We start from the raw sequence: 24,668 nt of genomic DNA on the forward strand, positions 1-24,668 counted from the left end.
CAATAAATCAAATTAAAAATTTAAAGGAAAAGTATCACCAACAGTCTAGACCACTTGGAAGACAGAACCACAGGCAATAAAGACAAAATATACAATATTAAAAATAAAGTTGAGCACATGGAGAAGATGGTAAAAAAAAAAACATGAACAGAACTCCCAAGAATTATGAGATAACATGAAAAGACCAAATTTAAGATTTATTGGGACAGATGAAGGCACAGAGATACAAACCAAAGGAATGCATAATTTTTTCAATGAAATAATATCAGAAATTTCCCAAACCTAAAGAATGAAATGGAAAATCAAATACAAGAGGCTTACAGGACACCTAATCTAGAAAATGATAACAGACCCACCCTAAGGCACATTATAAAATTTTAAAGGCCACAAGAGAAAAATATCAAATTACATATAGGGGAAAACCAATTCAGATCTCAGCTGAATTTTCAACCCAGACCCTCAAAGCTAGGAGATCCTGGAATAATATATATCAAGCTCTGAAAGGACATGCATGCCAGCCAAGAATTTTATATCCAGCAAAATTAAGCTTCAGATTTGAAGATGAAATAAAAACCTTCCATAATTGCCGCAGTCTGGCTGGGCACAAAATCACGAGCCACTCAAGCAAGAACAAACTTTATTTCTGAAACTCCCGCCAATGCCACGCACACTCCCGGGAAATATGCCAAACCACACACGCGGTGTTCTCCTGGGCCACACTACACGAACAGGAAAATCCCTCCTCCGGAAATCCCTCCTACCATACCTTCCCAACCAATGGGAACTCTCCGGGAGTCCCGCTAGAGCTCCAAAGTAGCAGGCCGAGGCAGACAGCAGGGGTCTAATATCCAATTGAATGCAGATCTTAACATAATCATATCATCTCAATGGCTTGCTGGTGTCACCTTTCAACCAAAAATGCCATGCATCATTCCTACTTGGCTATGGCTCTCAGCACATAATAAATAAAACTTTTAAAAAATTCACAACTAGAAAGTCTGCACTATAAACATTCTCAGCAAAATATTTCATGAGGAGGAAATTTTTTTAAAAAAAAAGTAAAAATCAGCAAAGAAAGGAACTAAAATAAAGGAATAGTCAATCAAAGAAGAAATGAAGACAAATTAAAAAACAGAAATAAACCAAAATGCCCATAGATACAAATCACATCTCAATAATAACCTTAAATGTGGAATGGCCTAAACCCATCAATCAAAAGATATAGACTGTCAGATTGGATTAAACACAAGACCCAACAAGATGCTGCCTCCAAGAGACTCACTTCATGGGCAAAGACATCCACAGATGGAAGGTGAAAGGATAGGAGAAAACATACCACTCACATGGACTGCAGAAGCAAACAGGGGTATCTGTCCTCATATAAGATAAAATGGAATTCAAGCCAAAGTTAATCAGAAGGGACAAAGAAGGCCATTTCATACTGCTTAAGGGAATGATACATCAGCAAAACATAACAATCATAAATATTTATGATCAAACAATGAAGCATCTATGTACATCAAATAAATTCTTCTCAACTTCAAGAATCAAATAGACCACAACACAATAATACTGGGTGACTTTAACACACTTCTCTCACCTCTTGATAGATCTTCCAAACAGAAACTAAACAAAGAAACTATAGAACTAAACAACTCAATCAATAATTTAGGCTTAATGGGCATATATATAATATTTCATCCATCAATGAGCAAATACACTTTCTTCTCAGCAACACATGGATCCTTCTCTAAAACAGACCAGGTCTTTTGCCACAAAGAAACTCTTAGCAAATACAAAAAAAAAATAGAGATAATATCCTGCATTCCATCAGATCATAATGGAATGAAATTCAAAATCAATGAAAAAAATTAAAAATAGAGCTATTCTAACACCTGAAATCTAAATAATATATTATTGAATGATGAATGGGTAGAAGAAGAAATCAGGGATGAAATAAAAAATACTAAGAGGTAAATGAGAATAGTGATACAACATACCAAAACCCCTGGGATACTATGAAGGCAGTGCTAAGAGGAAAGTTCATTGCATCGAGCTCATTCATTAAAAGAATAAAAAGTCAATGAACAAATGACGTAACATTACATCTCAAAGTCCTAGAAAAAGAACAACTCAACACCAAAAGCAGTAGAAGACGGGAAATAATTAAAACCAGAGCTGAAATCAATGCAATTGAAACAAAAGAAAGAATTGAAAAATTGACAAAAAAAGTAGATTCTTTGAAAAAAATAAATAAAATTGATAAACCCTTAGCCACACTAATGAAGAGAAAGAGAAAACTCAAATTAATAAAATATATGATAAAAAGGAAATATAATTATGGGCACTACTGAAATACAGAAGATAATTAGAAACTATTTTGAAATTTTATACTCCAAAATAGAATAGAAAATCTTGAAGACATCAAGAATGGAATTCATATGGAAAAATAAGAGACACAAACTAGCCAATGTAATCCTTAGCAAGACAAATTTCTAGAGACATATGACCTACCCAAACTAAATCAGGAGGACATATACAATTTAAACAGATCAATTGCAAGCAATGAAATAGAAGACACCATCAAAAGTCTACCAATGTAGAAATGCCCAGGACCAGATGGAATCTCAGCTAAGTTCTACAAGATCATCAAAAAAGAATGAACACCAATACTCCTCAAATATTCCATGAAATAGAAAAGGAGGGAACCCTCCCAAACTCATTCTATGAAGCTAGTATCACCCTGACACCAAAACCAGACAAAGACACATCAAGGAAAAAAAAAAAAAAAACTTTAGACCAATATCCCTGATGAACACAGATGCAAAAATTCTTAATAAAATTCTGGCAAACTGCATACAAAAACACGTTAAAATGATAGTGCCCCATGATTTGGTGGGGTTTACCCCCTGAATGTAAGGTTAGTTCAACATACAGAAATCAATAAATGTAATTCATCACATCAATAAACTGAAAAACAAGAATCATATAATCATCTCAATAGATGTAGAAAAAGCATTTGACAAAGTACAACACCTCTTCATGTTCAAAACACCAGAAAAACTAGGAATAGTTGAAACTTACCTCAACATTGTAAAAGCTATCTATGCTAAACCCAAGACCAACATCTTTCTAAATGGAGAAAAATTGAAATCATTCCCTCTAAAACTGGAACAAAACAAGGATGCCCTCATTCACCACTTCTATTCAACATCATCCTTGATACCAGAGCAGTTAGACACAAATATTGCCGATGACATGATTCTTGATTTAGAATATCCAAAAAACTCCACCAGAAAACTTGTAGAACTCATAAATAAATTCAGCAAAGTAGCAGGATATAAAATAAACACCCATAAATCAAACACATTCCTATGCATCAGTGATGAATCCACTGAAAGAGAAATTAGGAAAACTACCCCATTTACAATAGTCTCAAAAAAACTTGGAAATCAGTCTAATATACAACGAAAACTACAAAACACTAAAGAAAGAAATTAAAGAAGACTTTAGAAGATGGAAAGATATTCCATGCACTTGGATAGGCAGAATTAATATTGTCAAAATGGTCATATTACCAAAAGTGTTATACAGGTTTAATTCCTATTAAAATCCCAATGACATTCTTCATAGAATTAGAAAAAGCAGTCATGAAAATCATATGGAAAAATAGACCCAGAGTAGCCAAAGCAATCCTTATCAAGAAGAATGAAGCAGGAAGCATCACAATACCAGTGGTTAAACTATAGTATGGAGTTATAGTAACAAAAACAACATGACATTGGCACCAAAATAGACATGTAGACCAATGGTACAAAATAGAAGACACAGAGACAAACCTGCATAAATACAGTTATTTCATACTAGACAAAGGTGCCAAAAACACAACGGAGAAAAGATAGACTCTTCAACAAATGATGCTGGAAAATCTGAAAATCCATATGTAGCAAAATGAAATTAAATCTCTATCTCTCACCTTGCACAAAAATCAACTAAAAGTTGATCAAAAACATAGAGACTAGAACAGAAATCCTGTACCTAACAGAAGAAACAGTAGGTCCAAACATTCATCATGTGAGCTTAGGACCTGACTTCCTTAACAAAACTCTTAAAGCACAAGACGTAAAATCAAGAATCAATAAATTAAATGGATTCAAACTAAAAACCTTCTTCTCAGCAAAGGAAACAAACAATAATGTGGAGAAAAAGCCTATAGAATAGGAGAAAATCTTTACCACACGCACCTCAGATGGAGCATTAATCTCCAAGATATATAAAGAGCTCAAAAAACTTTATATATATGCCAAGGAACTGAACAGACACTTCTCAGAAGATGATATACAGTCATACAATCAATCAAAAAAAATATATTCAACATCTCTAGCATTTAGAGAAATGCAAATTAAAACTACTCTAAGATTTCACCTCACTCCAGTCAGAACAGCAATTATCAAAAAGACAAAGCAAAAATAAATGTTGTCAGTGATGTGTGGAAAAGACACACTCATACATTGGTTGTAGGACTGCAAATTGGTGCAACCACTATGGAAAGCAGTACGGAGATTCCTCAGAAAACTTGGAATGGAACCACCATTTCACCTAGTTATCCCACTCCTTGGTATCCACCCAAAGGACTTAAAATCAGCATATGACTAGCCACATGCAGTGGCCCATACCTATAATCCCAGTGGCTTGGGAGGCTGAGGCAGAGAATCATGAGTTCAAATCAAGCCTCGGCAACCTTAGAAACTCAGAGAGAACTTGTCTCTAATAAAAAATATTTTAAAAGGGCTGGAGATTGGCTCAGTGATTGAGCACCCTGAGGTTCAATACCCAGTACACCCCCCCAAAAAAAAAATCAGCATACTATAGTGATGCAGCCACACCAATGTTTATAGCAGCTCAATTCACAATAGCTAAACTATGGAACCAACCTAGGTACCCTAAAACAGATGAATAGATACAGAAAATATGGTATAAATAGGACTATTACTCAGCCTTAAAGAAGAATGAAATTATAGCATTTGCCAGTAACTGGATGGAACTGAAGACTATCATGCTAACTGAAATAAATCAATCCCAAAAAACCAAAAGCTGAATGCTAATTCTCTAATATGCAAATGCTAATTCATGATGGTGGCTGTAGGGAAGAATAGAGGTACTTATGATTAGGCATAGGGGAGTGAAGGGAGGGGAGGGGATATGGGGTAGGAAGGATAGTATATGAATCAGACATTAATACCCTATGTGGATATATGATTACACAACTGGTGTGATCCTATATCATGTAAAATCAGAATGAGAAGTTATACTCCATTTAGGTATGATGTGTCAAAATGTATTCTACTCTTATGTATAACCAATTAGAACAAATTTTTAAAATAAGTAGAAAAAAACAAAAACTTGAAAACACATCTAAAGCAGTGCTTAAAGGAGACTCTACAACATTAAATGAATCTATTAAGTTACCATTGCTGTGACAAAATACCTGAGATAATCAACTTAAAAGAAGGAAAGTATTTTAGTTTTTCTTTTTGCATTATAAACCCAGGGCCTCCTGCATGGTAGGCAAACACTCTATCTCTGAACTACATTTCCAGCCCCATTTTCTTTTTAATTCTATTTAGAGACAGGCTCTGGCTAAGTTGCCCAGGCTGGCCTCAAACTTGGGACCTCCTTCCACAGCCTCCTGAGTAGCTGTGATTACAGGCATGTGTCACCACAACCAGCAAGGAGGAAAGATTTGTTTTGGCTCACAGTTTTCGTTCATGGTTGGTTGGCTCCATTATTTTGGGCCTGTAGTGAGACACAGCACCATAATGGGAGGCGAGTAGTGGAGCAGTTGCTCACTCCACAGTGGCTGGGAAGCAAAGTAAAAGGGAAGGAAGGAAGAGGGGCCAGGGTCCCCATATTCCCTTCAAGGGCCCACCCGCAATGACCTCACTTCCTTTCACTAGTTCCCATCTCTTAAAGTTTCCATCACCTCCCAATGGTGCCACAAGGGGGCGACCAAGCGAATGGTCTTTGGGGGACATTTCAAATCCTAACCATAACATTAGGTAGGAAAAGCTGAAAATCAATTATTACAGTATCAGATTCAGTAGATTAGGAAATAGAGCAAATTAAATGTAAAGAAATAAAAACAAATTTGTAAAGAATTGACACTAATGAAAGGGAAAACAACTGTAGAGAGGAAAATAAACAAAACCAAAAATTGAGTTTTTTTTTTAATTAAAAATTATAGACCTCTAACAAAATTCATGGAAAAAAATTAAAGCATGATGGCACAAATTGCCAATTACATGAATGTAAGAAGAGATATCTATTTCAGATATTGTGAGAAAATAGAGGAGAGGGGAATACTCTCCAACTTTTATAGCAAAAATGATATTTATTACAGATTTTTTGAAGATCTTTAGAAGGAAAGAAACTATAGATCAATCTCTCATGAACACAGATGCAAAAAATCCCAAACAAAAGAATAGCAAATCAAAGCCATAGAGTGTGTGTGTGTGTATGTGTGTGTGTGTGTAAGAAAGAAAGAAAGAGGCACTTTTCATAATAATGTGAGACCTTAAAAATAGCTGCAAAGCAATTTTTATAATCAATGGGGAAATTAAAATTGTTCTGTGACCTTTAAGAAAAGTTGTCAAGACATTAAAAACTTTCACTATTGGTTATAAATGTACAGGAAAATGAAAGAATAAAACTAATATTTATTTAGTACACTGTAATTTAGAAACTTAGAAACATGGAGAATTAAAGTAATTTATTTCTCCTTCTCGGTCTATTCCCTAAAGACCTAAAAAGAGCATGCTACAGGGACACTGCTACATCGATGTTCATAGCAGCACAATTCACAATAGCTAGACTGTGGAACCAACCTAGATGCCCTTCAATGGATGAATGGATAAAAAAAATGTGGCATTTATACACAATGGAGTATTACTCTGCATTAAAAAATGACAAAATCATAGAATTTACAGGGAAATGGATGGCATTAGAGCAGATTATGCTAAGTGAAGCTAGCCAATCCCTAAAAAACAAATGTCAAATGTCTTCTTTGATATAAGGAGAGTAGCTAAGAACAGAGTAGGGTCGAAGAGCATGAGAAGAAGATTAACATTAAACAGGGATGAGAGGTGGGAGGGAAAGGGAGAGAGAAGGGAAAATGCATGGAAATGGAAGGAGACCCTCAGAGGTATACAAAAGTACATACAAGAGGAAGTGAGGGGAAGGGGAAAAATAATACAAGGGGGACAAACGAATGTCAGTAAAGGGGGCAGAGAGAGAAGAGGGGAGGGGAGGGGAGGGGAGGGGAGGGGGGATAGTAGAGGATAGGAAAGACAGCAGAACACAACAGACACTAGTATGGCAATATGTAAATCAATGGATGTGTAACTGATGTGGTTCTGCAATCTGTATATGGGGTAAAAATGGGAGCTCATAACCCACTTGAATCAAATTGTGAAATATGATATATCAAGAACTATGTAATGTTTTGAACAGCCAACAATAAAAAAAAAAAAAAAAAAAAAGGAAAAAAGTACTTCTCAAGCATAGTTGGTTGGAATAGTGTTACCTTCTTGTTGTATGACTTGTCATTTTGTAACAGTGAGATTCCTTTCTATGGCTTGGTGAAGGCGAGACCCACATCTAGAGTCTTGCGAACAGCCCCAGTGACAACATCCCCACCATCAGCCATTTCCTCTATAACTCTGTATGTTCAATTCAAATTTCATTCCCAATGTTATCAGTTCTTGTTTATTATACTTCCATCTGTGTTAGACATTGCATCTTTCAATTTCCCTTTTTTTTTTTTAATGTCACATGGGGGTAGATTTGGATGACGAGGAAGAAAGGCAACTACAAACCTTTGCTGTGTATGTGTGAACTGTTCAACAGGTGTTCAGAGACCAATCATAGGCCTACTTTAAAAGAAGTGAGGTAACTGCTCACGGATCACGATGTTCATCTGTTATGTGTATAGCTGTTTGTGGACTAGAGCCCTAGCAGCCAGCTTTACACCATATGCAGTTGTTCACAGTTAGTCTACCATGGTAACTGAAATTTGAGCCATATTGTTGGAATGCTGGTGTTCTTGAACCAAATTATATTCATGGAAATTCATGAATATTGGAACCATACAAAGTGAAGAGAACCTCTACATTATAATTGTGCTGACTCTATCTGCCTTGCTATGCTGACATTCACCTCAGGTGGGAATGCTTGGTTGTTTCTGTAATCACTCTGAAGCAGTATCCCTGGGAACAAGAAACTAGGAGCTCAGCCCAGAAGGAGGTTTTCAAATGCTATTTGGCCAATGCAAACCCAAAGCCATATGAGTAGTGTGAAATCCACCCGCTAAATCGCCTCATGATTGACATCCAAGATCCCTTCAGGCTCATTGCATCTGAGGCCTCACCTCTCCATAGTGGCTCTCCTCCGTAATGAAAGGCAGCCAGCCTGAGACACACAGAGGGGGAGATCTATATTTGTACTATTTACTGTATTCTGCCTGCCCTTACTCCCTGGAACCCACCTGGGCTGTCACAGTGCCTGTTCCCATCATGCCCACATACACAGCAGGTCAGTCAGATTTCCTCAGATTCTGCAGGCCCAACTGGTGCTTCTCTTCGACACCAGGTGCTAAAAAGGTATAATTAGGGCGCTGAGAGTCTGGTGATACAACCACCCAAGGGAACCTAGTTCCTGATACAATGTGTTCCATTCATCCTTGAATGTCATGATGGTTCCTTTCAAAAGTCTACTTGACTGGACTGAGGAATACCTAGAAACTTGGCAAAGCATTATTTTGGGTATGTCTGTGAGGGTGTTTCCAGAGTAGATTAGCATGAGTCTGAGCAGAGTGGACGAGCGGGGGAAGCTTGCCCTCAGTGTGGGCAGGCACCACTCAACTGGCAGAGGGCCTGGAGTGAACAAATACACAAGGCCAATTGGCCGCTTCTCCACAGTTGGGAGGGATCTGCTGCTTTGGACATCAGAACTCCAGGCTCTCTGACCTTTGGACTCTTGAGACTTACCCAGTAGCCCTTTTCCCCCGCAGAGTTATCAGGTTTTCGGCCTTTGAACTGAGCATTACATCTCACTTTCCCTGATTCTGAAGTTCCCCTACTGATGCCAGTTTGCAACCTGTAATGGGACTTCTTGGCCGCCATAATCCAGTAAGCCAATTTCTCTTAATAAATTCCCTCTCATATTCATGGAGATAGCATATATCCTATTGGTTTTATCCCTCTGGAGAACCCTAATACAAATATATAGGTTGTGACTCCCAATTATCATTGATGTCTTATCAAAATGCAGTTTTCCCACTGGGGACAGTGGTACACAACTGCAATCCTAGCTAGTCCAGAGGCTGAGATAGGAGGATTGCAAGTTCGAGGCCAGCCTGGGCAAGTTAGCAAGACCCAGGCTCAAAATAAAAAAATAACTAAAGGGCTAAAATGTAGCTCAGTGGTAAAAGGTCCCTGGTTCAATTTGTAGTACTGAAAAAAGAAAAAAAAGTAGTTTTCCCTTTATATGTCTGGGTTTTTTTTAAGGGGTTACTTTTAGAAAATGCAATTTGTATCATTTTTGGATTCAAATTTCCTACTGGATAAAACATTTTTAGTTTAATTATCAAAACCAGCAGGAAAACATTTCCAATTCTGAAGTTTACTTTTGAGTCAATTTTTCATAAGTATACATACACCTGTTCCAGTAAATTAGTAAGACAATCCCATTCCATTACTACCCACACTGTTCCATTACCACTTTACCTCTGTTTACGGGGAAAGCTCTGGTCCCCCCACCCCCCACTTTCCTTCTCTCAGAGCCTGTGGAAAGCTCCTGAGACTACTGCAACTGTAACCTAAGCTGAGGGTCCCTCCCAAAGCATGCAGGAATCTGAAGTAAGTGCTGGGACGTCAGAAAATTGATTGGGGAAAAAAGGTATAAACAGGGCCAAACTCCTGTAAAAGAGTTCTTTCTAGCCAACCGTGGGAAAATGTCCAACAGAGACTTTGATCTTGATCTTCAAACCTAGATTAATAATTTCAAAACAGGTTGAACACAGGATAGGGGCGGTCATATCACAACTAGATGGACCCAGATCAAATCCTCCAGGACTAAACATGTGTGAGGCTGACCGAAATGGAGCCCACCACATTCCAGCACGTCTGACCTGGCCCTGATGCTGCCCATCAGGGCGCAAGGTGTAGGACGCCCTGAGGTCATTTCATAGGCTGGTGGAAGATCTTCTGTCTACATCAATAAGAGTAGCAGGTCTTTTCTCCCTCCACTCCCCCTTCATTCTGCCCTTTCATCGATCAACTCTTCAGTTAACAAGCTACCATATGCCTTGATTATGAAATTACTGGGTGTAAAAATAACTTCAAAATTAGGTGAGTTCAGGGTTTTTACAGCTATATTGTATATAATTTTATAATATAATATTATGCAATGTTTATATGGCATTTCTGCTTTCTACATCGCCCTCCAGCCCAAAGTCAAAAGTGTTTTCTTTAGTCCCCTTTGAAGCCACTAGAATCAAAGTTCAGTGGTTATGTACTTTACATTCTAAGGATTAGCAGTTCCCTGGCTTCTTAGAATCCAAATTGCCTCAAATTATCACTTTTCTGAAAACCACTTCTACTATTGATGCTCTTTCATCCCAGCCTGCTCCCAGATTTCTCTTAAAGTCCTTTTAGTTTCTCCACGGTTCATGCCAAACGTCTCTCAAGGACTCCACTGAGGTTCCTGGAGAGGCCAAGCTGAGGGAGGCCACCCCCTTCCCTGCACTCTGGGGCTTCACTCTATTGTCTCTGCTCCCTCCGTAGCTTCCCCAGTTCCACAGCCAACGAGGGTCCTGGAATAACTATTGAGGATAACTATTTCTCCTTCAACCCCAGTGAAATCCCACTCCAGGCACTTCCAGTCAACAAAAGCCAGGAGTTACTCTCAGGCTTCCAGATGGATCTTGACCAAGAAAGAAACAGAGTCTCTCTATGTCCCAGCACTCAGCCATGTGCTCTGAAGGTAAAAGGTTCCCCTCCAACCAGAGCCTCAGAAAGGACTGGGGAAGTAAAGAGCTAAGAGGAGGAATAAAAAAAGATTATTGGAAGAGGAAAGACTTAGAAATTAGATGATGGTTGAAAGCCACCACCTAATTTAATGATGGGCTCCATGTTGGGAGATCCACTGTGTCTTCCACAATGGCGGATGTTGACCCTGGCAGGTCCCGTGCTAAGCACCGAGGGAAGACAAGGTGAGAAGGATGGGACTCCCTGTCCACAAGGAGAGTCAAGCCTACAGCTAAGACTGAATGGCAGTGAATACAGAGCAGGGCAACAGTTAGTAGAACAGGGTGAGAGGGCACGTGCTAGGGAGCCTGAGTGGGAGAACAGCCATCTCCATGTGGAGCATGAGAAAAATGTCCATGAAGGAGGCTGAATTCGACCTTGCCTTCAGAAAAAGAACAGTTGATTAGAGAGAAAATTGGGGAGAGCATCCCTGGCAGAAGGGACTTCACTAGAGGACTGTGGAAAGGAGGAAGCACAGTGCATATCCCCAGAACATTATGGGATGGTGGGGTGGGTGCTGGGAGGAGGCATGGGCAGGTTCATGTTCCCTCTGGTGTCCTGAGGCTACAGGGCACAAACCATAACCTGAAGGTGGCTGCTTTTGTTCAAGAGGTCAAAGAACATAGCCTGCTCAATAGTGAGCTTCCTGCTGCCCACTGAGTTGTTTGTGTCATGGGGACACATTCCCTTTCCCCCCCACCGCCCCTGCTGTGTTACTGAGTAGGAGGTAAGGTTTCACAGGCAACTATTAAAGTTATTTCAAGGGAACTCTGAAAAAAGAAAGCTCATCCAAATGATCTAACCCATAAACATTGGCTCTGATGTAATTTTCTCAGTTTTCTCTTGTAAGGAAATAGTAAATAAGAAGCAGACAATAGAAAGGTCTGAACTCTTGGCAGAGTGATAAGGCTTCAGCTGGGCTGGTGTATGCCTGACATGAACAACTTAGAGGAGAAAAAGTTATTGAGGCTCGCAGTTTCAGAGGTTCAGTCCATGATCAGCAGACTCCTTTGCTCTGGGCCCAAAGTGAAGTAGAACATCATGGGAGGAGGACTCCGCAGAGGAAATCTGATCTCATGACAGCCAGGAAGCAGAGAGAGAGAGCTCAAGGTTACAGGAATGAAATATGAACCCCAAAGTCATGCCCTGAGCCACACCTCCTCTTCACCTCTTCCTACTTCCTCCTGCCACACCCTTCCTGCCTAGGGTCACCACCCAGGTCATCACCTCTAGTCTTTTCAAATTGTTAATCCATTAAATGTATTAATCCACTGATGAGGTTAAACAGGTCTCATGATCTGATCATTTCCCACCTGAACATTACTGCATTGTCTCACACATGAGTCTTGTCAGGGACACCACATATCTAAACCGTGAAGCTACCCAAGAAGTGCCTGACACAGTTAGAGTACAGCCTCTACAGAGGCCTGTCCCAGGGGGTGTCTGTGCAAGAGACTTACATGGGGCTTAAAAGGCTCTGGTTTCCAACCCTGATCAGGCACAGAATGGTTTGAAAGAAAGAGCACCAGAACAGGACATAGGGTTCCCAGGACTCCATCCTGGATTCACCAAAACTCTCTGGAGTCACTTGGTGCCACTTTCCCCCTGTTTTCTCCTCCCCCAAATGAAGTGTTTTGCTGACCATAAATGTAATTTTAGATCAATGTAAGATTAAAGGCTTTAATGTCAACCAAAAAGTATTCAAATAAATCTTAGCTCTGCATCTTTCAAATGATTTTGAATGATTTGGGGTAAATTACTTGACCTAGATGAGCTTCATTTTCCTCCTGTGTCATCTTCCTAAGTTGCCATGAGAAATAAATGAGGGGGCTTGAAAAATGTTCATCACAGTGGCCAGAAAATAGTTGCTACTTGACATGCCCTTCCTGGCCCTTGGAAGGGTCCCTTGAGTTAAAACATTCAGTTTCCATTCAAGTAAGTTCCCTTACATGTTACCACAGAGACTGAGGTCATAGCATGGATGGATATCACCAGACACATCTCAGTGCAAGCATTTGCAGCAGAGACCATTAAAGGTCTAGTGGTCCAAACCCCCAGACCATTTGGCTGAGGGGCGAAACCTCCTGATGTAAAAAGCACTTTCCTCTGTACCCATGGCCCCTAAATGTGCTTGTTAAAATATCCTAGGGTCATTATGTGGAGATTACAGTCTGTTTGAGAGAGATGTGGCAATTGGATATCTAACTAGCACCCCCTCCTCCCTCCCAGGGAAATGTTCTAAAGAGGCAAATGTGGGAAACTGCGCTTGAGATGGTTCCTCTGGAACTCCCAGCCTCCTGCCCTCCACTGCTCCTCTGATGTGGCAGCCAGCTGCCTGCCACTGGCACCCATGTGCCCCCTGTAATTTGGGTCAGTCCCAATATCAACTCCGCTGCTTCTTGAGCACCACTTTTTGTTAGTGCCATTACCAGGGGCTTTCACCACGTTTTGGGGCCTTCAAGTTTCTCCCGCTCCTGTGCTGCTAGAGGGCGGCCTGAGCCAGTCAACCACCTCACCTTGGGAAATGTTCACATGCTGTATGCTCCCTAAACACAAACTTCAGGCTCCAACTGCCTCAGAGTAATGTGTACCCCAGATGAAACCCTCCCAGTGTCCCTCCCAAGTGTTCTCCCTAACGACAGCACACAGTCCCACCCAGCTTCACATGGCTCACGGCACAGCCAGGTACCTAAGGAGCCTTATTCCTTTCACTCCAGGAGTGACCCACCCTGTTCTTGGACCTTTGCCCCACCCTCCACCTTATCCCATTCTCTGGTTCCTTCTGCCCCAGGCTCTGATTCTAACATCTCTCCAGTCAGTAGGATTACAAGGAGCCCTGCCTTCATGTCCCAGGTCCAATGAAACACCACTGAGCACATCCAGCCAGCATCCTGTTGCAACCCGTGTCCTGCACTCCCCAGCGATGGTCCAGTTCTTCTAGGACCCAGGATTGGCCCCATTTCAGTCTTCAGGGGCTAAAGTATTGGGTTTGACATCCTCCTGGAGAGTGAGGATAGTTTGTCAGACTCTTGGCTTCATCCTTCTGTACTCTTCATCCTATCCACCTGGAGATCCTCTTGCCAGACCTTCTGGCCTCAGCCTCCCCAGACATGGAGCTCCACCTGCCTGGGCTTCTTTGCACACCTGTGATTGCCTGTCCATCAGCAGCAGACTGCAGTCCCCAGGTCTCTGACAGGTGACTGAGAGGCAATTTTGTATCCCGGATACATAGGGAAGTATAATAAAGTCCCCAGGATAGGACTCCATCTGAGCTCATGGGGATGTGTGTGACCCACTATGAAGTATCACAAAAACCTAAGTACCTGAGGAGTATTTTGATCCTACATGTGCTGCTTTAATAGGCTTGTGTGCTACAAAATAGAGGTTCTGCTAATTCAGGTTCACCTAGAAGCAGACCTCAAGATGGAATTAGAGAGGAAAGAGTGATGTGGAAAAGAAGCACAAGGTAAGGAGGGCCTGAGATCAGGATGCAGCCCTGACACCCATTTGAAAAGAGAGGAAAGAGATTCACTAGGAAGAGATTTGACTACAGAGAAGTTCCAAGAAAGGTTCAGTCCAGTCTATGGGGAATCCTTGAACCAGAGTAGGAAGAGAACCCATCTCCCAAGAATGTCTGGCCTTATAAAAAAAAAAAAGTGAAATAACAGGGAACTTGGAAGCTATCTTGGAGATGGAGAGACCCCCTTCATTTCATAGCCAGTCCTCAGGGAAGGGATCATCAAGAATGAGAGAAGGTGGTAGCTATGTAAGAAGAAAGCTGACTGGACTCAAAGGCCTGCAGGAAGAAAGATCAGAGCCGCTGAGCAGGCAGCTGGGCCCCACAAAGCAGCTCTGGGACCTAAACAAATACTGAAGGAGGTAGTGGGAACCCACACGGAGAGAGCAATCTGATAAAAGGCACCTGAGTGCCATCTGCTTTAGGCCCAGGCTGTCAGCTGGACCCAGGGGACCCACGCACTCCACTGAAGGTTTACATGGCCTCACCTCTGGCAGCCAGTGGCAGAATACAAAGGTCAGCACAGAGGCTGCACAACTCAGGCTCTGAAGCCAATGCCTCCTCCGGCTCGTTCCTCCTGAGCTCCCTCAACCCACCCCACCCAAGAGCAGGAATTTCCTAATTAAGATTTCCAGATCGATAATCTCCATGAAGTTCATGAACGACTCACCTCTCTCTGTTGACTTTTTAAGGGGTGCATTTTGTAACATTTGATAATATAAAGGTATTAATGCATGTATGTGCATGTGTACCTGTGTGTATGTACATAAAACAAATACTCATGAGCCCAGCATCAAAACCAAGAATTGTCTGATACATTGTCTGTTCTATTATGAAACAACTTCTTAAATTATTTTTATTAGACATTTAGTACATATAAAAGGATAACTATAAAGGAAAACAATACAACTAACATCTTTGTTCCCGCCATCCATTTTCAGAAAGAGCATTTTAGTTTCCTGTGTGCTTCTCCCTAACCCTATTTGCTGCCATCTTAGAACATGTTCCGGGTAGAAGTGCTCTGGATTTAGAATATTTAGAACATACTTCATTCTTTGTACTTTGATAGTATAACACCTACTTAAAATTAAAATATTTATTAAATGTGGTCCTCTTTTCCCAATAAAAGAAGTTATTGCTTTGGGGAAACAGGAGGGATGAAAGAGAGAGATTTTTTAAAACAGCTATTTCATGGAAGCCAGGAACGACCATTTATTTTTCCAGATGTCTGTGGGCAGCTTGGTCCCTCACTAGCGTGAGTTCCCCATAAGCATCCCTTCTTCCCTGGGAGCTTGTCACATCACTATCTTCTCTTTCTCCTGTTCTTCAAAGTTTCCATGTATTCATGTTCGTTCACATCTGCATTTTAAAATCCTCAACTCTCTCTCTCTGCTTAAAGCAACCCTGAGCATCTTGGTCCACGCTCTTCTGGTTCTCTCCTTCCCCTCCCCACCAATGTTCCTGAGAGTGTCCCGCTCATCGCCTCTATCCTTACCCCCACCAACTCCACAGTCCATGGTGACCTGCCTTGTCTCCCTGCCTCCCCAAAGCCCAGCTCTGCAAAACTGTTTCCTCGAGGCACAAACAACCTCCTTCTTGCTAAACCCCAAGGGCTCCCATAAGTCCTCAACTGACTTGGACTCTCAGCAGCACAGGACACTGTCTACCACCTTTCACCCCAAGTCACCACACCATTGGTTGTCTCCCACTTCTTTGCTGCTCTTTTTCAGTGTCTTCTGTGGGATTCTCTGCCCTCTTCAACCTTTAAAAGTTGACATTTCTGGGGACATTTTTTTTTTCTCTTCACTTTCTTCTCACTCTAGCTCACTAGTGAGTTTATCAATTTCCTTGTCTATCAATCAATGGGTGGTGTATCCCCCTTCTCTATCAATGGGTGGTGTATCCCCCTTCTCTATCAATGGGTGGTGTCTCCCCCTCCACCAAGTTACTGAAATTGACTTTGCACCAGTTGTGTCCAGAGACAGTCCCAGGATGCAGGCCAGAGTAGCCAATGCTGGTGAGATAAAGTTGATCTAATGTCCTGATGTAGCAGTTTCAGAATTTAACTGAGTTATGTCCAATAAGGCGGGATTATTAATAGAAGATTTTTTTAAAAGATGATCTAAGATTTATCGGTTGGTTATTATATGCCAGATATCATGCTAAATTCTTTACACATACCATAGTATCTAATTTTCTCAGCAACCATACACAGGGGATACAATTCTCATTGCCATTTTCCAGAAGAAAAGGAAGCTTACAGAATTTGAGGAATGTGCACAAAGTGCCAAGTTAGTCAGAGCTGCTGCTGGCCCTGTACCCAGGAGTCACTACAGAGCTTGTGCTTTTTCCACCAAACTATATCAACTCACAGCTCATTTTTAAGACATAAGTTCTTATTTAATTTTACTAGTGTTTCCCACTGAAATATAATCACTGGAGGACACAGCTACTCTTCTGCTTTGTTTACTACTATCGCCCTACTCTTGGCTCTGGACACTCAATTTAAAAAAAATTTGTGAAATAAATGAATGTTCTTTCAACTTCTTTCAGCCTACCCAAACTCCACGTCCATTGCCTACTTTTTCTATCGTGTTATTTAATGTTTTCTTACTGGCTTTCACAAGTTTTTACTATTTTCCTTTCATTTCATTGTGCATGTGGTTAACAAGACCTCTCAGTGTATGTTTTGTCTCTTAAATAGAGAAAACTTGAAAGAACTTAACACCCATGTGATCACCACTGAAGTTCAATATCGTTAATCTGCACCATGTTTGCTTTACTTAAGTGAATATATTTGTAGAGATCAGATATACTTCTAATCCTTTAAAAACAATAGGCATCATGACATTTCACTCTTAGATATTTTAGTGTTGATTTTCTCAAAAGAGCCTTTGCCTTCATAACTATAATGCCATCATCACACCTAAGAAAATTAACAACTCCCTAAAATCATCTTATGTTCAGTCCGTTTTTAAATGTTCTCAATTATCAAAAAGTGTCTCTAGGGCTGGGGTTGTGGCTCAGCAGTAGAGCACTCACTAGCACAAGTGGGTTCCATCCTCAGGACCACATATCAATAGATAAAATAAAGGTATTTTGTCCACCTACAACTAAAAAAGAATTTTTTTAATTAAAAAAAAAAGTGTCTCTAGAATTTAGTATGTTTTTTGCAGCAGGACCCAATGAAGGCACACGTGTTATACTTGATTATTACGTCTCCTGCGTTCTAGACTAGTTCCCTCACCACTTTTGTGTTCATGCCATTGACTTTCTGCAGCTGCCTGCTTAGTTGCTCTCTGCTCCACATTCTAGATTTGCATGATTATTTCTAGATAGTGTTATTTAGTTTTTTCCCTATCTCCTATATTTCCTCTAAATGGAAAATGAGGATTAAAAGCTCAGTTGAATTCAAGTGAAGTACTTTAAGCACAAATAATTCATAGTTAATGTCAAGCACTTCCTATGCACTCGGTCATGAGCCACATCCCAACACACTGTCCTACCACTGTTGACGATGTGTTTGCTCCCCAGTTAAGAAGGACAGCAAGATCTCTCCACTACAAAAGTAGACGGTTTCCTTTATACTTAGCAGGTAAGCTATAGCATGATTCTTGGGCACTATGTAAAGGTCTTGTTCCCAAACAACTTTTGCCCAGTGGTTTTATATCTTTGACGTAACTGTTTCACTGGAGTGTAAAAATTATCTCACTGCACTGCAAAATGATGGGATTGCTGAGATTTGTTTGGGTTTTGTTGTTGGGTATTTTAAGTGAACCTATAAACCAGTTAGGGGAAAGAGACAACGTTTGCAACGTGGAGTCTCCTTATTCATCAACATGGCATAGCTCAACATTTACTTAAAAATACTGAAAATGTTTTCATTAGATGCTATCAATTTCATTGTAACACTGTTCGTAATAGCAAATAAATTGAAAATAATCAAAATATCCATTGACAGTAGAATTGATAAATACAATGTAGCATGTTCGTAGAACAGAATTCTATCCAGGGGTAAAAATAAATGAACTAGTACCACACACATCAACATGGATGACACTGAGAGAATTTTCAGAATATGATCACCATATAAAAGGTTTTTATAAGTCTAAAAAGGAATTTAAATGTCATATGCTTTGAAATACAAGCCCATATGGTAAAACTTAAGGAAACGCCAGCAAGGACTTCTCCTTCTCAATGATGAATTAGGTTACACAGACCAACCCTTCCACTGAAGGCAGATAAAACAAGTGATGAAACATTTTTTAATTTTCTTTCAACATCAAAAAGCAAATGAGATGGTAGAAAAATACTGAACAAAGATCTAGGAAGAAGGTACAAATCCAGAAAGCTGAGCCCTACAGTTTGGACATCTTTTGTCTTGAGGAAACTTATCCATCTGGAAGCAATAACTCAAAGACAGAGTCGTGCTTTGAAGAAGACTTTAGAGATAGAGTAAAAATGCTAAAATCCAAGGCTAAAATGATTGGGGGTCTCAGGAAACAACCCCCACCTCACAAGTCTGCATTTCATGAAGGAGAATAAACTAGAATCAAACTAGTCCTTACATGGACTTCAAACCAGCCTCAAGTTAAAAAAAAAAAATCTCAAATCTTGAACTAGGATTAAATTACCAAAATCAACCCAAATCAGTTTTTAATTTTTAATCAACAGATAATCATTGTATTATCTGTATTAATCATTGTATATCAATTTCTTAAAATAATATTTAGAGAAAGACAACATATTTCTCAGTATCAAATTATTTCTACTAATAACTTTTTACTTATGAAATAATACACACAATCAAAGATAATCTGACACTCAAGGAGAAAAGATGCCATGAAATGGAACTGGCAGAAATAACAAGCAACATAAACAGACCCACCGACATTCCAGACATAGCAAACATGGGCTGCAAAATAACTATACTTATTACATCAGTGGAGGTTCAAGTTTCGAATTTTGGAACAAAACCTGTGATGGAAAAGAAAGCCAATGGCCCCCACTTCCTCATATTTATAATATGTGCCCTTATGTTATGTTATTCCTTTAATACAAAACCAGAGACTCTTCTTAAAGTTATATAGATTGGAAAACAATTAAACAGAAATTCTAGAGTTAATTAGGAAGAACTCAATGAATGAACATTAGGAAGAACTCAGTGAATGGGTGTAAGAGCAAATTAAATATTGCAAAAGTAGAACGCATGTAAAGGAGGACAGGTTAGAAAGGAACTTCTGCAAAATGAAACCCAATGAAAGGGATGAAAAAAGAATGATATAAGAGAGATTCAGTAAAATGATCCAACCAATATTTAATTCTTAGAAGGAAGAGAAAGAGACAATGAAGAAAGCACAGAATTTCATGGAACAATATAACAATTGGCTGAGCTCCAAGCAGAATGAATGGGGATTAAAAACTGCAACTATACCTACTTTTATGAAACTGCAGACAGCCAAAGACAAAAAGAAAATTTAAAGCATTCAAGGGAAAAAATTTTTTTTCAAAAGTTCCTGTGAGACTGGCATTTTCATTAGACTGACTTCTTAGCAGCATCAGTGGAAGTCAACAAAATGATTTTTGTCCAAGCACTAAAAGGAAATAAGTATCAATTTAAAATTAAATGCTACCATATGATTTTATGAAACTGGATGAAAGTTAATAGTGAAGTAGATTTTGAGTGAAATAAATATATTTTTAGACAAAAAAAATAAACTGAGAGTCCACCTCCAGTTAATTCCCACTAAATGACCTCTAAAGATGTTTCTAGGCAGAGAGTAAATTACTGCAGAAGCAAGTTCAGAGATGCTACAAGAAATGAAGAGCAAAGAAAACAGTAAATATGTGAATTAGTCTAAATAAATATAGAATAAATAAATATAAATATAAATATAGAATAAATAAATAAATATAGAATAAGTAAGAATAGAAATACAGTGTGTATGTCCAATAAAAGCATAAAGTAGAATGACTTTCAAAATGTAAAGGACTAAAATAAAATCTAAAAGAATGAAAAAAGGTGGGTAAAAGTATAAAACAATCAGTGCAAATACAAAATAACAGCAATTTTAGCAAAATGTATCCATAACAATATAAAATGTAATTGGAAAATGTTCCAATTTAAAAAAATAATGTCAGAATAGATCTTAAAACTCAACTACATGATGTTTAGAGGAAGCACATGGAAGCAGAAGATTAAAAGAAAAATTATTGGAAAATATATACCTATAAAATAAACCAAAAGAAAGCCAATAATCCTATATTGCTATTTCATTCAGAGAAAAGTCCATAATAGAACAACTAGATGAAAAGGGCCAGTTCATAATGATGGAAGCGTGAATTCCCTAAGAAGGTAAACAAATATAAGTTTGTTTGAATGGTCCTCAAATACATATAAAGAAAAACTGCACTAAATTACAAAAAGAAACAAATATATTCAGATCACAAAGAGACTTTAACACCTCTCTTAATAATCGTTAGAACAAGCAAAGAAAACAAGTGAAGATAGAGAAGACAGAGATCTTAGCAGACATGTATGGACTTGGTAGAAATACATGGAATTCCATACCCAACAGCTGCAGAATATATGTTGTTTCAAACACACTAAGCCATAAAGCAAGTATGAACATATTTCAAAAGAGTGAAACTATATGAATTATATTTTCTGACCATCATGAAATTATGCTATGAATCAGTAGTAAAAAGACAACTAGAAAATCCCTGGAAGTGTGGAAACTAAAAAAAAAAAAAAAAAGCTTCATATTAGCCCATGGGTCAAGAAAAAAACATTAAGGAGGTAATAGTTTAAGTAATTAAACAATTCTAATTGAATGACAACAAAAATGCTACATATAAAGCTTGCACAATGATGCTACATAACTAGAGAATTCAGCCTTAAAAGCACATTTTAAAATAAGAACATAATGAGCTAAGGATTCATTTTAAGAAGCTAAAACAAAACAGTAAAATGCACCCAAATAAAGTAGAAGGTTAGAAAAAAAATTGATTGATAATTAGAAGCATTTACACACCAAACAAAAGAAATTCAGACTCAGACTGTTTAGTTGGTGAGTTCTTTAATGTGTTTAAAGGAAAAAATAATTCCAGATTTATACAAATATCCAGAGATCAAAAGAGACAAGGTTCATCTACAAATTTTTTTGTGAGACTATCATAGTATTGATACCAAAACTTAACAAAGATAGGATAAGAAAGAAAAATTTCCTGCCCAATCTTTATAGTGCATAATTAACAAAAGTCTACTAACAAGAATATGTAAAGAATATTTACAAATTAATGAGAAAAAGACAATTCATCCAATAAAAAATAGGGACAGATGGGGTTGGGGGTGTACCTCAGTGGTAAATCATGTGCTTAGCATGCATAAGGCTCTGGGTTCAATTTCCCCCAAAAGTAGGAGAGGGACTTGAACAAGCACTTCCCAAAAGGAGAAATGCAAATGACCAATTGTCCTATAAAGAGGTGCTTAATTCCTAAGTAATTAAGAAATTAAAACTGTGAGCTGTGAGACCCTGCTGTTCATGAAGCACAATAACTACAATTTTTAAATGTGACAATATCAAATGTTGGCAATGGTGTGATGAATGAGACTTTTACATACTTCTGATGGGAGATTAAATTTGCTCTACTGACTTGGAAAATCATTATCACTATTTATTCAAATTGAAGATATGCTCACCCTCTGAGCAACTCCTGTGAACTCTGCAGAAGTAAGTACACCTGAGTGGCATGTGCTGATTCTTGTAATACCAAAAAAAAAAAAATGAGACCCAAACCAAATGTCCAACAACAATTGAATACAATATTAATCTCGATAGCAAAGAAAATAAACAATCTATCACAAAATAAGCTGGCCCCCAAAGTACACACCTTATGATTTTTTCCATGAAATTTATAAATAGAAAAAATTACAGTATAATATTTAAGGATGCACACTCTGGTGGCAAAACTAAAAGAAAAACAAGGAGGTCATTATTACAAAGTCAATATTATCCTTAACTTAAAATCAGCATACTACAGTGATGCAGCCACTTTAACATTTAGCTCAACTCACAATAGCTAAACTATGGAACCAAACTAGGTGCTCTCAACAAATAAATAGATAAAGAAAATGTGATACTATTATAAAGAAAATGTGGAATATTATTCAGCCTTAAAGAACAATAAAAGTATGGCATTTGCTGGTAAAGAGATAGAGCTGGAGAATATCATGTTAAGTGAAATAAGCCAATCCCAAAGAACCAAAGGCTGAATATTTTCTCTGATATGCAGATACTAATTCACAAGGCAGAGAGAGGGCTAGGGAAGTAGAGGTACTTTGGATTAGACAGAGGAGTGAAGGGAGGAGAGGGGGTTTGGGAGTGTGAAGAACAATGAAATGAATAGGACATTATTACCCTATGTGCATATGGAATTACATGACCAGTGTAATGCTACATTATGTACAACCAAGAGAATAAGAAGTTATACTCCATTTGTGTATGATATACCAAAATGCATTCTACTGTCACGTATGACTAATTAGAACAAATTTTTTTTAAGATAGAGTGAGAGAGGGAGGGAGGGAGGAGGGAGAGAGAGAGAGAGAGAGAGAGAGAATTTTTAATATTTATTTTTTTAGTTATCGGCGGACACAACATCTTTGTTTGTATGTGGTGCTGAGGATCGAACCCGGGCCGCACGCATGCCAGGCGAGCACGCTACCGCTTGAGCCACATCCCCAGCCCCCTAGAACAAATTTTTTTAAAAAGAAACAAAAAATAGTTATCCATAGAGAAGAGAAAGCTATAACCAAGAAGAGCCTCAGGAAGCCTTCCAAATTTCTTCCAATATTCTATTTCTTGACCTGTGTGAATTATCACTCAGACATTTATATTACAATAATTTAAGTTGCATATTTATGATAGATGCACATTTCTGTCTGTCTTACATTTACATTACAAAGTTTTTTAAGTTAACATAATAAGTAAAACTAGAATCATGTTAACCTTTGAGGGAAGAAGTGGAGACGTGAGACAAGAGGAAAGGACATGGAGGGTATCAGGTATTGACAATTTCTACTTCTTAAATTGGATGATGAGCTCATGGCTGTCTGATTAATTATCATGCTTTACAACTTGTATTCTTGTTCCACAAATCATCTACATTTCAAACATTTTACAATAAAAATAAACATTGTTACAGACTGTCTTAAAATTTTTAAAGAAAATGGATAAAGATTCAACTTACCCCATGTTGTTTCATTTGCATTCAGATCCTATCTCTTCTTCCTCTGCAGAAGCTTGAGTTGTCAAGTTATGAGTGGAATAACATATTTTATGATCAACATGGGACTGTGACAATTAAGCCCCAATCACTTTTAGTAAATCAGATTCTAGTGGGTACAGCCAACGGTTTTGGTAGATTCCAAAAAGAATAAGAAGCAACTACTTGCAAAGCACATTTAAGACATCTAACATTTGAGAAAGTTCACTGGCATGGTCAAGCACCCTCTCATAAAGTTCTGTCCTAGACTAAGCCAGACCATGAGGCAATAATACAAAAATCACATTCTCTCTGAGAATTGCATTACTTAGTTATAAGTAACACTTAGCCTCTCCTTTTATTGAGGATTAACCGTAAGAATTACCCATGGGAACAAGTGAAAATATTATGCCCCAAATCATAGTCTTCCTATTACTGCAAGTACTTCCTATTACTGAAATTTGCATCCTAATACAAATACACCAACTCAGATGAGAGCTTCCCATGATGCTCCATGATGCTACCTCCCTCACTCCAAGTACAAGAAATTTTTTACTTTATCATGGTTACTTATTGATGTTAGAGCATCTTTCCAAATAATGTAGTCACAACATGTAAGTTTGTTAGAGATCATGTAGGCAAGTTATGAATATTGATTGATTCCTTGTCTCATATGCCCGTCTCAGAGTGTAAAGGGAAAGACAGCCCTAGGAAGACAAAGTGAGAGAAGTTACCTACAATTAAAGGGGTGAGACAACCTGCATGCTTCACAGAGCTCAGAGCTGATAAGTGCCTCACCA

Source organism: Marmota flaviventris, chromosome 14 (genome assembly GCF_047511675.1).
Source record: "Marmota flaviventris isolate mMarFla1 chromosome 14, mMarFla1.hap1, whole genome shotgun sequence".
NCBI lineage: Eukaryota > Metazoa > Chordata > Mammalia > Rodentia > Sciuridae > Marmota > Marmota flaviventris.